Source organism: Xenopus tropicalis, chromosome 7 (assembly GCF_000004195.4).
Source record: "Xenopus tropicalis strain Nigerian chromosome 7, UCB_Xtro_10.0, whole genome shotgun sequence".
In the NCBI taxonomy this organism is placed as follows: Eukaryota; Metazoa; Chordata; class Amphibia; order Anura; family Pipidae; genus Xenopus; species Xenopus tropicalis.
In genome coordinates, this window is record NC_030683.2 from 84,974,452 (window position 1) to 84,985,008 (window position 10,557).

The following is a 10,557-nucleotide window of genomic DNA, read 5'->3' on the forward strand; positions in this document are numbered from 1 at the left end:
GCTCTGTAAAGATACAAATTTATAAATATTGTTATTTTTTTATGACTTCTCTGCTGTATATATCTCTCATTCAAGCCACTGCCTGGTTGCTATGGTAAACTGGATCCCAGCAACCGGATAGCTGCTGCTATTCCAAACTGGAGTGCTGATGAACAAAAACTAAATAATTAAAAAAATAAAGAAAATTGCACCAAGTGACCAATTGTAAGTTGTTTAAGAATATCACTGTTTATATTATTAACTACCCCTTTAAGCCAGTGAGCGAAATATGTTATAGTCTCATAAATGATATTTCCATAGTTGTGACGTCAAAAATGTATTTAACATTATCTAACATGTAAAACAATTGTTCCATTACAAAGATATACCCACAGGTTCAGTTGGTAGCGCTGCTGCTGCCTTAAAATACCAGGGTTCTAGGTTCAATGCCAGCCAGAGCATCTGCAAGGTGTTTCTACAGTATGTGTCTGTGTGGCTTTCCTCGCACACTCCAAAACAGACAAGCAGGTTACCTAGCTCTTGATTAAATAGGCCCCAGTGTGTATGAATATGATAAGGGCCTTAGACTGTAAGCTCCACAGGAGCAGACACACTGGTATGAATGTATAATATTTGTAAAGTGCTGCAGAATGTGTCTATATAAATAGTATATATATATATGGATCCTGTTATCCAAAATGCTTGGGACAGATAATGGATCTTTCTGTAATATGGGTCACTATACTATATCTACTAAATATAATCTAAAGATTAATTATCCCCAATAAGATTGTTTTGCCTCCAATAAGGATTAATTATATCTTAGTTTGGATCAAGTGTAAGGTACTGTTATGTTATTACAAACAAAAGGGAAATAACTTTTAAAAAATGTAATTATTTGCTTAAAAGCTTTCTGGATAACAGCTTTCCAGATAACAAATTCATACCTGTATAAGATATTGCATGTTATTTATAGCCCAGTATAGTATACTGTTGCATCATGTTCTATGCCTTTAATTGTTTCAGTAAATCACAATTAATGTAACCAGTTTAAACCATTACTTCATTAAATTAGAGGGGGACACCACTGATTCTTTGCATTGTGAAAGAAATAATTCTAAGAAACTTTCTAGTACACATTAATTAAACATTCACAATGGTTCTGAAGTGGAAAAAATTTTGTATGTACCCTGCAACAGGTTCTGACTCTTAAAATAATGTAACAACCTGTTCTCCACGTCTATTTATCAGCTTAGGGTGGCCATTCACCGGCTAAGCTGTCGGCTGTTTATCAGTCCCTGTATGGGGCCCTCAGATAGGCCTACCTGACTGATATCTGACTGTAAATCAGCTAAATGTCGATTGCAGGTTAAAAAATCACGCCAGGACGAGGAGCACATCAGCACATTAATGCTGTCCTTCTCCCAATGGCCTGTATCCCCTCAACATGATTTGATCATTTGGCCCTCTGGCCAAATATCTGATATTGCCCACCTCAAGATGGCCATTTGGGTGAAAGATCTGCTTGTTTGGGATCTGCCTGATGTGTCCCCACCTTTACCCCTGCTGCATTGTCTCTTGAAAAAGAAAGCAGATATTTAGGTTATTATCACAAAAGGTGGTTCACCTTTTAGTAATGTTTTTCATTGTGGCGGGAGGTGGGCCTATGTCTGTACTCCCTGCCTGCAATGTTGGCGCTTCCCTGTCTCCCTGTATTCTTCCTCCGGCCACTGTCCTGTCTTCTATTTATATACTCACATCTGTTCCCTCTGGGGAGGTCATCCATGGGCAGGTCAGGCGTGGGAATATAAGTGATGGTAGCATTCAGGGCCGGAGCTAGGGGTAGGCACCTGCCTAATGGCGCAACAGCGAGGGGGCCACCCCTAGTCCGAGATTTCTTATCAAGATTGGATTTCCAGTGTTTAGTGTGGGAGTGACGTATGTGTAATATTCTTTAAGTGGGGCGATCAATGCAGGACACTATGGGAACCTGAGAGCCACTGCCCAGTCAGGAGGTGACGGTAGCTCAAGGGCATCAGTAGGTGCAGCAGCACCCAATTTGGAATGGAAGGTGGTAGTGGTGGTGGAAAAAGCGGCTCCCAGTAACTTGAAGAGCCAAAATTCCATTTTTAAAATCAGAATTCCAGCACTACAGACAGGTAGTAACAGTAGAGCATAGTCAGCAAGCTAAGAGCTAGCACCAGACATATAACTCATGAATTTAGGGCTGGATATCAGAGCAACCTTATATTGCAAGTGTCACGATCGGTATCCCTAAACTCAGAACAGACTCCAAGGGTCCGGTCTCAGCTCACGCTTCTGCCTATAACCACCGCCTTTCACGTCGGGAGGAGCGCCATAGTGACGTCACATGCGCGCGCCGGACGCCAGACGCGAGCGCACATGCGCGCGCACAAGGAAAGGCACAGTAAGTTTAAAGGGCAGTGCGCCGAGCGTGCGTGCGCCTAAGACAGTGGTTCTCAACCTGTGGGTCGGGACCCATTTGGGGGTCGAACGACCCTTTCACAGGGGTCGCCTAAGACTATAGGAAAACACATATTTCCGATGGTCTTAGGAATAATTTTATGGTTGGGGGTCACCACAACATGAGGAATTGTATTAAAGGGTCATGGCTTTAGGAAGGTTGAGAACCACTGGCCTAAGAGGAGCCAGCGGGCGTCCCCGCAACGGAGGAGGCGGCGGGCGTCCCCGCCGCCCCACTAGACCACCAGGTACCATTACAGCAAGTCCACCTCAGGAAATATTCATCTGGAAAAATGTCACAAAGGCACTCATGAGGCATCATGATTAATCTTTGCAGGTACATTAAAGGGCATTATAGAAAGAGAGTGGAGGTGGATAACAAAATGTGTAACTCTAAACAGTCAGCAGCTATTAAATTGAATAAAATACTTTTGTTGCATAAAAAAGGGCCATTAACTGCGGGGATGAAAGCACAATTGCTTTCTCCTTATGGATAAGACCTCACCATGAGTATGCAGTGCAGTTTTAAGCTCCAGTCCTTAAAAGAGAAGGAAAGTCATTTTGACATTTTACTGCCAATAGATCTGCCGCATTAGTGCCACCTAGAACAATATATTTATTCTGCAAAAAGCATTGCATACCTGAGTAAAGAGCCCTAGAAGCTTTCTCTATTTGCTTAGGACAGCAGCTGCCATTTTAAATAGCTTCCAGCTCAAGCCATTAGAGCTGCAATCACACATTCCAAGGGTGGGGGGAGGGAGTTCTTAGCATTCTTATGGGAGGGGGAGCAGGAGAGGGGAGAGAACTGCGCAGACTCTGGTCACAGGAATTAAGGAGTGCTTATGGCTGTACTTAGTTTTTACCTTTCCTTCTCCTTTAAGAAGGATATTATTGAGCTGGTTTTAGTGTTTTAGGAGGGACCGAGGAGGAGACATAAAAGGCAGGGACGGTCACTGAAAAGTTAACTGGGTTACTAACTAAGGTTGTAACTAAGTAACTAACTAAGGTTGACACTGGTACTAGGCAAAGCAGGGATACAGTCTAAGGCAATGCACACAAGGGTAAATACAGCACATGTCAAATGTACAGATAGCAAGGTATCTGACAGAGTTACGGCTAGGTCAGACAAGCAAGGGTTAATTAAAAACCAGCAAGAGAGCACCTACCAGGGACAGAGTGACCAGGCAGCAGTGTGTCAGGCCCAAAATTGGGTTGAATAACACAAGAACACCATCTAGATTCTGCTCAAAGGAAATCAGATAAGATTTAATTTACATCGATGGGTAAACAATATACGATACAATATTGTACATTAAACTTCCAAGTTGTTTACATTCTATCATGCCTTTTTATTTCCAATAGCCTCCACTGCCCCTTATCTTGTCCAATCAGAGTCCAATGTTCCCTTTGTTATCTGTTCATTTTTCGTGAAGTTTCTCCTGGCGCTTGACCTCTTGTGATAACACATGTTCTGGACTTTCCAAAGCATCACATGACATCTGGGGTTCTTTGATAACGTGGGGTGACGGTAGATGATTCGGCATGTTCTTAAAATTATAGCAGATAAACATTTCTTATCTGTAAACAACTTATATTAAATGATCAAAACATTTGCTGCAACATCTTGCTAGTTCTAGGCCTTAAATATACAGTATCAGTAGGCCTAAAGCTTATTTGTCTATGGTTAAACCTGTCCTTACAGTGCGGACCTGTGAGCACCAATCGGTGCATGTGCAATAACGTCACCGGAAGTGACGTCACAACACAACGGGGAAGGGGCTTTTTTTTCAAAAGTTTTATTTATCATAAAGGCATCCAAGGGCCACCCGCCATGACTGAGTGCCACACTGGTGTGATGCTGAGAATTGAACAATTTAACTATGAGAAAAGACTGTGAAAGTCAAAGTTTTAGTTGAAGCAATGTAGGTGGTTCTTTGTGGAGTGGGCAGTAAGGTTGGGGAATGCCCTGCCGGGGTATGATGTTGTATTTATTTATGTATATGTAACCCCTATTTGGCTGTATTAGTCAAAATGTCCAGCTAGAATAGAGCATAGGGTACATGTGACTCTGTTTTAACAGGATGGGCCTTTGCAATATGGAATGTGCTATATGTAGGGTGTCGCATAACTACACCTCCCACTGCCGCGTGTATGTGTAAAGTGCAAGAATTAAACAGGTGGACGCCAGGAGCTCTTGCTGATGAACTAAAGAAGAAGTTTATTGATGCACAAAACATTAAGAGGAAGGATTCAGCAGATATACTCACAGACCATGACGTATTAGAACAAGGCAGATGGTAAAGATAATATAGCAGACCAGTTCGGCACCACTGTAAAGGGTCTAGGGAAAATAGTCCTTTATCCTTAGGATATTACTCCTATTGGACCGGATCCCAAACGACCAATGATGGTTCAGGGATTTACACAGACCTGCAACCTGTATCTAAACTGTGGTCCCTACAATAAGGCAACAGTGCCTGTAAAGAAGACCTAATCCTCTTTCCTCCTGGATGGAGCCAGAAACTGCTCTTACTAAATAAGCTGTCTATCTCACGTTGTTACATGTGCTATGACACAAGATAGTCTGTCCTCACTATTCTCTCATTCACGGGGTCCCCCGACTCCAAGGGTGCTGGTTTCCCTTGGGGCCTAAACTTCTGGGCTGGTGTGGATCCCAGGCTTTATGGAGCATCCACACAGAACAAATGCTGCTGGCCAAGAAGGCAGAATCACCCCTTTCCTAACACTATATTAAACTAGGGTGTGGTCTAGCCTTGGGCCAATAACAGGGTATATGCTAATATCAAATATAATACATGGGACTTTGCCCAGTAACAGGAAAAGAAGAAGTGTAGGCTTTAAAGCCATAGGGGCACATTAACCCTGTAAGTCCCTACATATATATACAGTATATATATATATATATAGTATATCTATACAGCAGCGAAGAGATCCGCACTCACAGGACTTATAGAATTAATCTGGTGTTTATTGAGAAGACTAACGTTTCGGCTATATCACTAGCCTTTTTCAAAGTGACTCACACAGCTAAACCAGTGCCTAATTAACATTCAGGGGCGGGAAAAGTGGGGATTGACATCATCAACACAAGTCAATCATTGGGGGAAAACACCAAAGTTGTGAATAAACAAAAGAATTTGCAAAAAAGTAAAAATACACAGAAAATACGGCATATAACAACTATATACAGGAGATTCTGAAGCACTTGTGTCTCAGGAAAGCGCAACATTGTATGCTGTTAAATGTAACAAAACAGAGCTTAACTGGTGAGAAAAAAACATCAGCTACATCATCATAGATTTGTTGCAAAGTTAATTCAAGTACCTTAGAGTCAGTGAAGGAATAGGGAGTGTATTGTAGGCTCTGTGTATGTGTATATGCATATGCTCCAGAGCTACTTTGGAGAGGTTAAACTTTATATACTGTTTGCACAATATATCTTACAATAAAAGATTTTAATGGAATAAGTGTTAATTCCCACTGAAATGTTGGTGTGCTTGCCTCTATTCTATAACTTGTATAGTCAGCAGGTTGCATACTCTGGTCAGCTATTTGTGAACAAGCATCTGGTTGGTTACTAGATGTGAGCAAATTTAACACCTTTTATTACATTACCCCATATTTTTATGACCTTTGCACCTTACCATTCAACTGGCTTAAGGAAGCCATACCTGTACTGTATGCAGAATTTAAAGAAGAAACCACAACGTTTGTCTGCACACAAAGCCTAACCAACAGAAATTTTCCAGCAGGACAGACAATCCTCAGTTAACTAGGATTACAGGATTATTGGTCTAAGCAGCACCCTAACTGGCCATACCTATCCAGATGGTTGGGCAGTAAGGTTGATACTTGACAGCTTATAAGAGTTGCTAACGTGGACTAAAGGTGGCCATACACGGGCCGACTATAGCTGCCGATATTGGTCCCTTGGACCGATTCGGCAGCTAATCGGCCCGTGTATGGGCAGGGCAGAGCGGCCTGGCCGACCGATATCTGGCCTGAAATTGGCCAGATCTCGATCGGCCAGGTTATTCATTTAATTCAGTTATTTTTTGATTCTGTGCATACGATAACCTTACATTGTCTATATTGAATATTCTCTATATCAACATTTACAGTACATTGGCAAATAATATTTCTAATGAATCTAAGCACAGTACTGACAATGTTTCTGTTATCTGAGTTTCTGAGTGATTTGGACATGTGTAACAGTATTTTTTTTTTTTTTTTTTGCTTAATCAGCAATCATAGTATAATGTGAATGGGCTATAATTACAGTGAGATCAATGCTTGTACACTTTCAATTGAAAACTGTTAATACCTAAATTCTTTACCTACTTTGTCTTTTAAACAAGACAAAGTATATGCCTGTAAGTATATGCCTATATACAAAATAAAAAGAAAAAAAATATAAGAAGTGAAATCTGAAACATTACTCAATAGAATTGCTGTATGAGGAAGTGATAACCCACAAGTGCCAGCTGTCCTGTCTAGAAGCTTCACATTTTTCCAAGACTTAAATAGGCTTTATTATTTCACAATATACTTTTATTTCTCTGTTATTTAACACTACAGAGTTTGAAATGTTTTTATTTAAAAAATAAATATAGTTGTGCTTTATTTGTGCTAAGAAATGAGTATTTATTACATTTTGTCAGTATAATGTCATGCCAAACTAAAAAAGAAACAAACTCTCACCTGCATCACATAGCAGCTGATCAAGGTCTTTCACTTTTCACATGTAATGTCCTCTAAAAACTCCAACAAGGAATACAATTTTGCCAACAGTAGCTACAGACCAAATGAAACAGCAATGGATTACCTGGTTAAAAAATCAACTTTCATGTAGTTGGATTAGACTATCTCCATGATTATTGTTCTCTGTGATTGCCATTTGGTCAAAATACCCAACTGGTATAACAGATTTTTCTATGTTTGTCATGCATAAAGGCATTTCTTAGTGACTGGAGCTGTCACGGTCGGCACCCAATACCAGAGCTAGTGCCAAGCACCCTGGTCTCAGCTCGTGCTTCACCAGTAGCGTGACCGCCTTTGGCTTCGGGAGGAGCCCTCAGCTACTCGGATGCCACCTGGACTTATACGAGAGGTGCAAAGCAGGAGTTCTGGCTAGCAATGGGGCACGACTGTAGAAAGTCAGTTAGGCCAAAGATCACGGTACAAATAGGGTTAAACAAGGTCGTCGTCAGGCAGGCTAGGTCGGGGCGGACAGCAATCAAGGATAGTCAGACAGGCAAGGGTCAAACCGGGTAATCAATACAGCAGGATGAGACGAAATCGTAGTCAAAGTACAAGCCGGGGTCAGATATGGATAATCAGAATAGTCAGGAGCAAGCCGGGTCAAAACACAGGAAGGCAACAAGGCAGGATACAGAAACGAAGTGTACAAGGCTCAGAAAAGCACCAGGATCAAATCCTATCACGGGCACTGACAAAAGGCAAAAATCCCTTTAAATACCTTTGAATTTCACGCCATTGCGCGCTGACGTCATCACGCCAGCGCGCATGCGCTTAACAACGCGGAAGTGCGCGCGCGCGCACACTAGGGAGGAACCGGCGCAGAGGAAAGACGGCGCGGCGGGCGTCCCCGCCGATGGTGGCGCGGCGGGCTTCCCCGCCGCGCTGGTAAGGCAGATTCCCTTACAGGAGCTTTGTTGCTGGTCATCAGTTTGTTTGATGACAGAACTACAATTAGTGGCTTAGGCCACGGAGCTTGCAGCAATGCATTGAGCCCTAATATTGTTCCATCATCTTCATCTGCCTAGTCACTGTACACATAGGTGGATGTCAGACAGATCAACTTGATGTGCTTTAAAGGAGAAGGAAAGGTAAAAAATAAGTAAGCTTTATCAGAAAGGCCTATATAAAAACAGCCATAAGCACTCACAAAAAAAACTGCACTGGGTCCTCTATCAAAAGAAACACAGGGTTTATTGTCTCCTTTTTCGTAAACAAGTTCTTCAGTATCTGACTTCCTCTCTCAGAAAAATCCTTCATTCCAGGGGCCATATTCTGCGCACTCTCTCCCTTCTCCTGCTCCCCCTCCCGCAAGAATTCATAAACCTCACTCACCCTTAGGAATGTGTAATCTAAGCTACAGCGGCTAGAGCTGGAAACAGGAAGCTATGAAGACCAAGCTAAAATGGCAGCTGCGATCTTAAACAAACAGAGAAAGCTCTTTACTCAGGTATGATAAAACTTTCTGCAGAATAAATATAGTGTTCTAGGTGGCTGAAATTACTTTCCTTCTCCTTTTAACCCTTTAAGTGCCTCACATCATAAAATCTATAATCTGTGGATAAAAAGACTGAAGTTCCACAGATCGTAGATTCTACGGTCTGCTGCACTTCCGCGTTTGGGAGCAGAGGAGTGGCCCGCTCATTTCCCAGCACCTAGGCAATGAGCAGAGGCAGGGAATGAGTGGCCCCTGGGGTGCAATCGCCCAGGGGACCCATAGGAAATGACAGGCACGTGATAACTAAGTGCCTGTTGTTTCCTGCTCTCCTTCCTCCCCCCCTGCGCCACCCACTTACCGGATCTAGCAGAGAAGAGGCTTCTCCAGATCCTGGGTGCCTCCTCCAGAATGATGTGCCTACCTGCCAACCGCAGGTTAGTGGGAAAAAAAAACACATGAACACACACTTATTACAGTAATACACACTTTTTATTGCATTTTCGGTTTTGCATAGGTGTTGTACCCTTGATTTTGTCAGTAAAACTAATTTGCCCAAGCCACAATATTCAAACTGTGATTCTGACTACATTGTGACAATATTTAGAAATTTCATAAAAACCATTATGTTTAGCATAGCTTTGTAGTTTGCAGTAGAATGATGTATTTACCCATTTTTGTTTTGTCAGAATGTGTACTTTTGTAAAATATATGGTTTTCTAGGATCTCCGTACTTAGTTTGGTAAATCTATGCATATTGGGCATCAAACTGTTCAGTAGGCCCCTGGTGTTCATATTTAGAATGTTGTATGCTGATACGTTATGAAATGTGGGGTATATAATGGAGTATTTAGAATAGCTTTGTAGTTTGGTAGTTTGAAAAGTAGTAGAAAGATGTATTTACCCATTTTTGTTTGGCCAGAATGTGTATGGTTTTCTAGGGCCTCCTTACTGCTTATATTTTAGCATTCAGAGCGTCAGACGTGAAAATTATGCATATTGGGCATCAAACTTCAGTAGGCCCATGGCATGGCATTCCTATTTAGAATGTTTTATGTTGGTACATTACGAAATATAGGATACAGAATAGGGTAAAATGCAAACTTTCAGAATTTTCAAAATTGCTACATTTAGCTTAGCTTTGCTGCTTGGTGCTTTGCCATATAAAGACATATTTACCTATTTCACATTTGGCAGAATATGTATTTTCTGAAAATATGAGGTTTTATGTGGTCAACTTATTTATTTCCGACACTTATTTCTACTACCAAAAAATATACCACCTGATTTATAGGTCATGTAATATGTATGCACTAACTTCCTTTTGGGGTCTCTAAATGCCAGATACTTTGGTGATCCTATGCACAATGAGCATTAATCTGTTCAGTGGACCCTTGGCTTTCATATTTAGGATGTGTTTTCTTGGTACCTAATGTTATGTGGGAGATAAGGTGCTTGAAAGTGGAAGCATTTATTAGATTTTCAGGTATTTCATCAAAACTGCCAACTTTGGGAAAACATTGCAACTCCATAGTTTGGAGTAGAAAGACACGGGTGCCCATTTTGAATTCAATCAGATATGTTCTTTCCAAAAAGATATAGTTTTGGGGGGGGGTCACCGTATGTTTTCGTGTTTTTACCCGACAAAAAATGCAGTAAATGTGTTAAATTTCCGCAGATTTTTCATTTTTTAGCGAATTTTCTTGTTGTTTCACGAAATGGAACAGATTCCCTCATCACTAACTCTGAACAAAAACATTCCAAGTGAGTTGGGTCTTGTAAAAATAAATATATGAATTGCAATATATTTTTGCAGAAATAGAAAACTTTATAAAAGGGGTGGAGTTCTCTTCATCTCCTATAAAAGACTGAACAAGTGA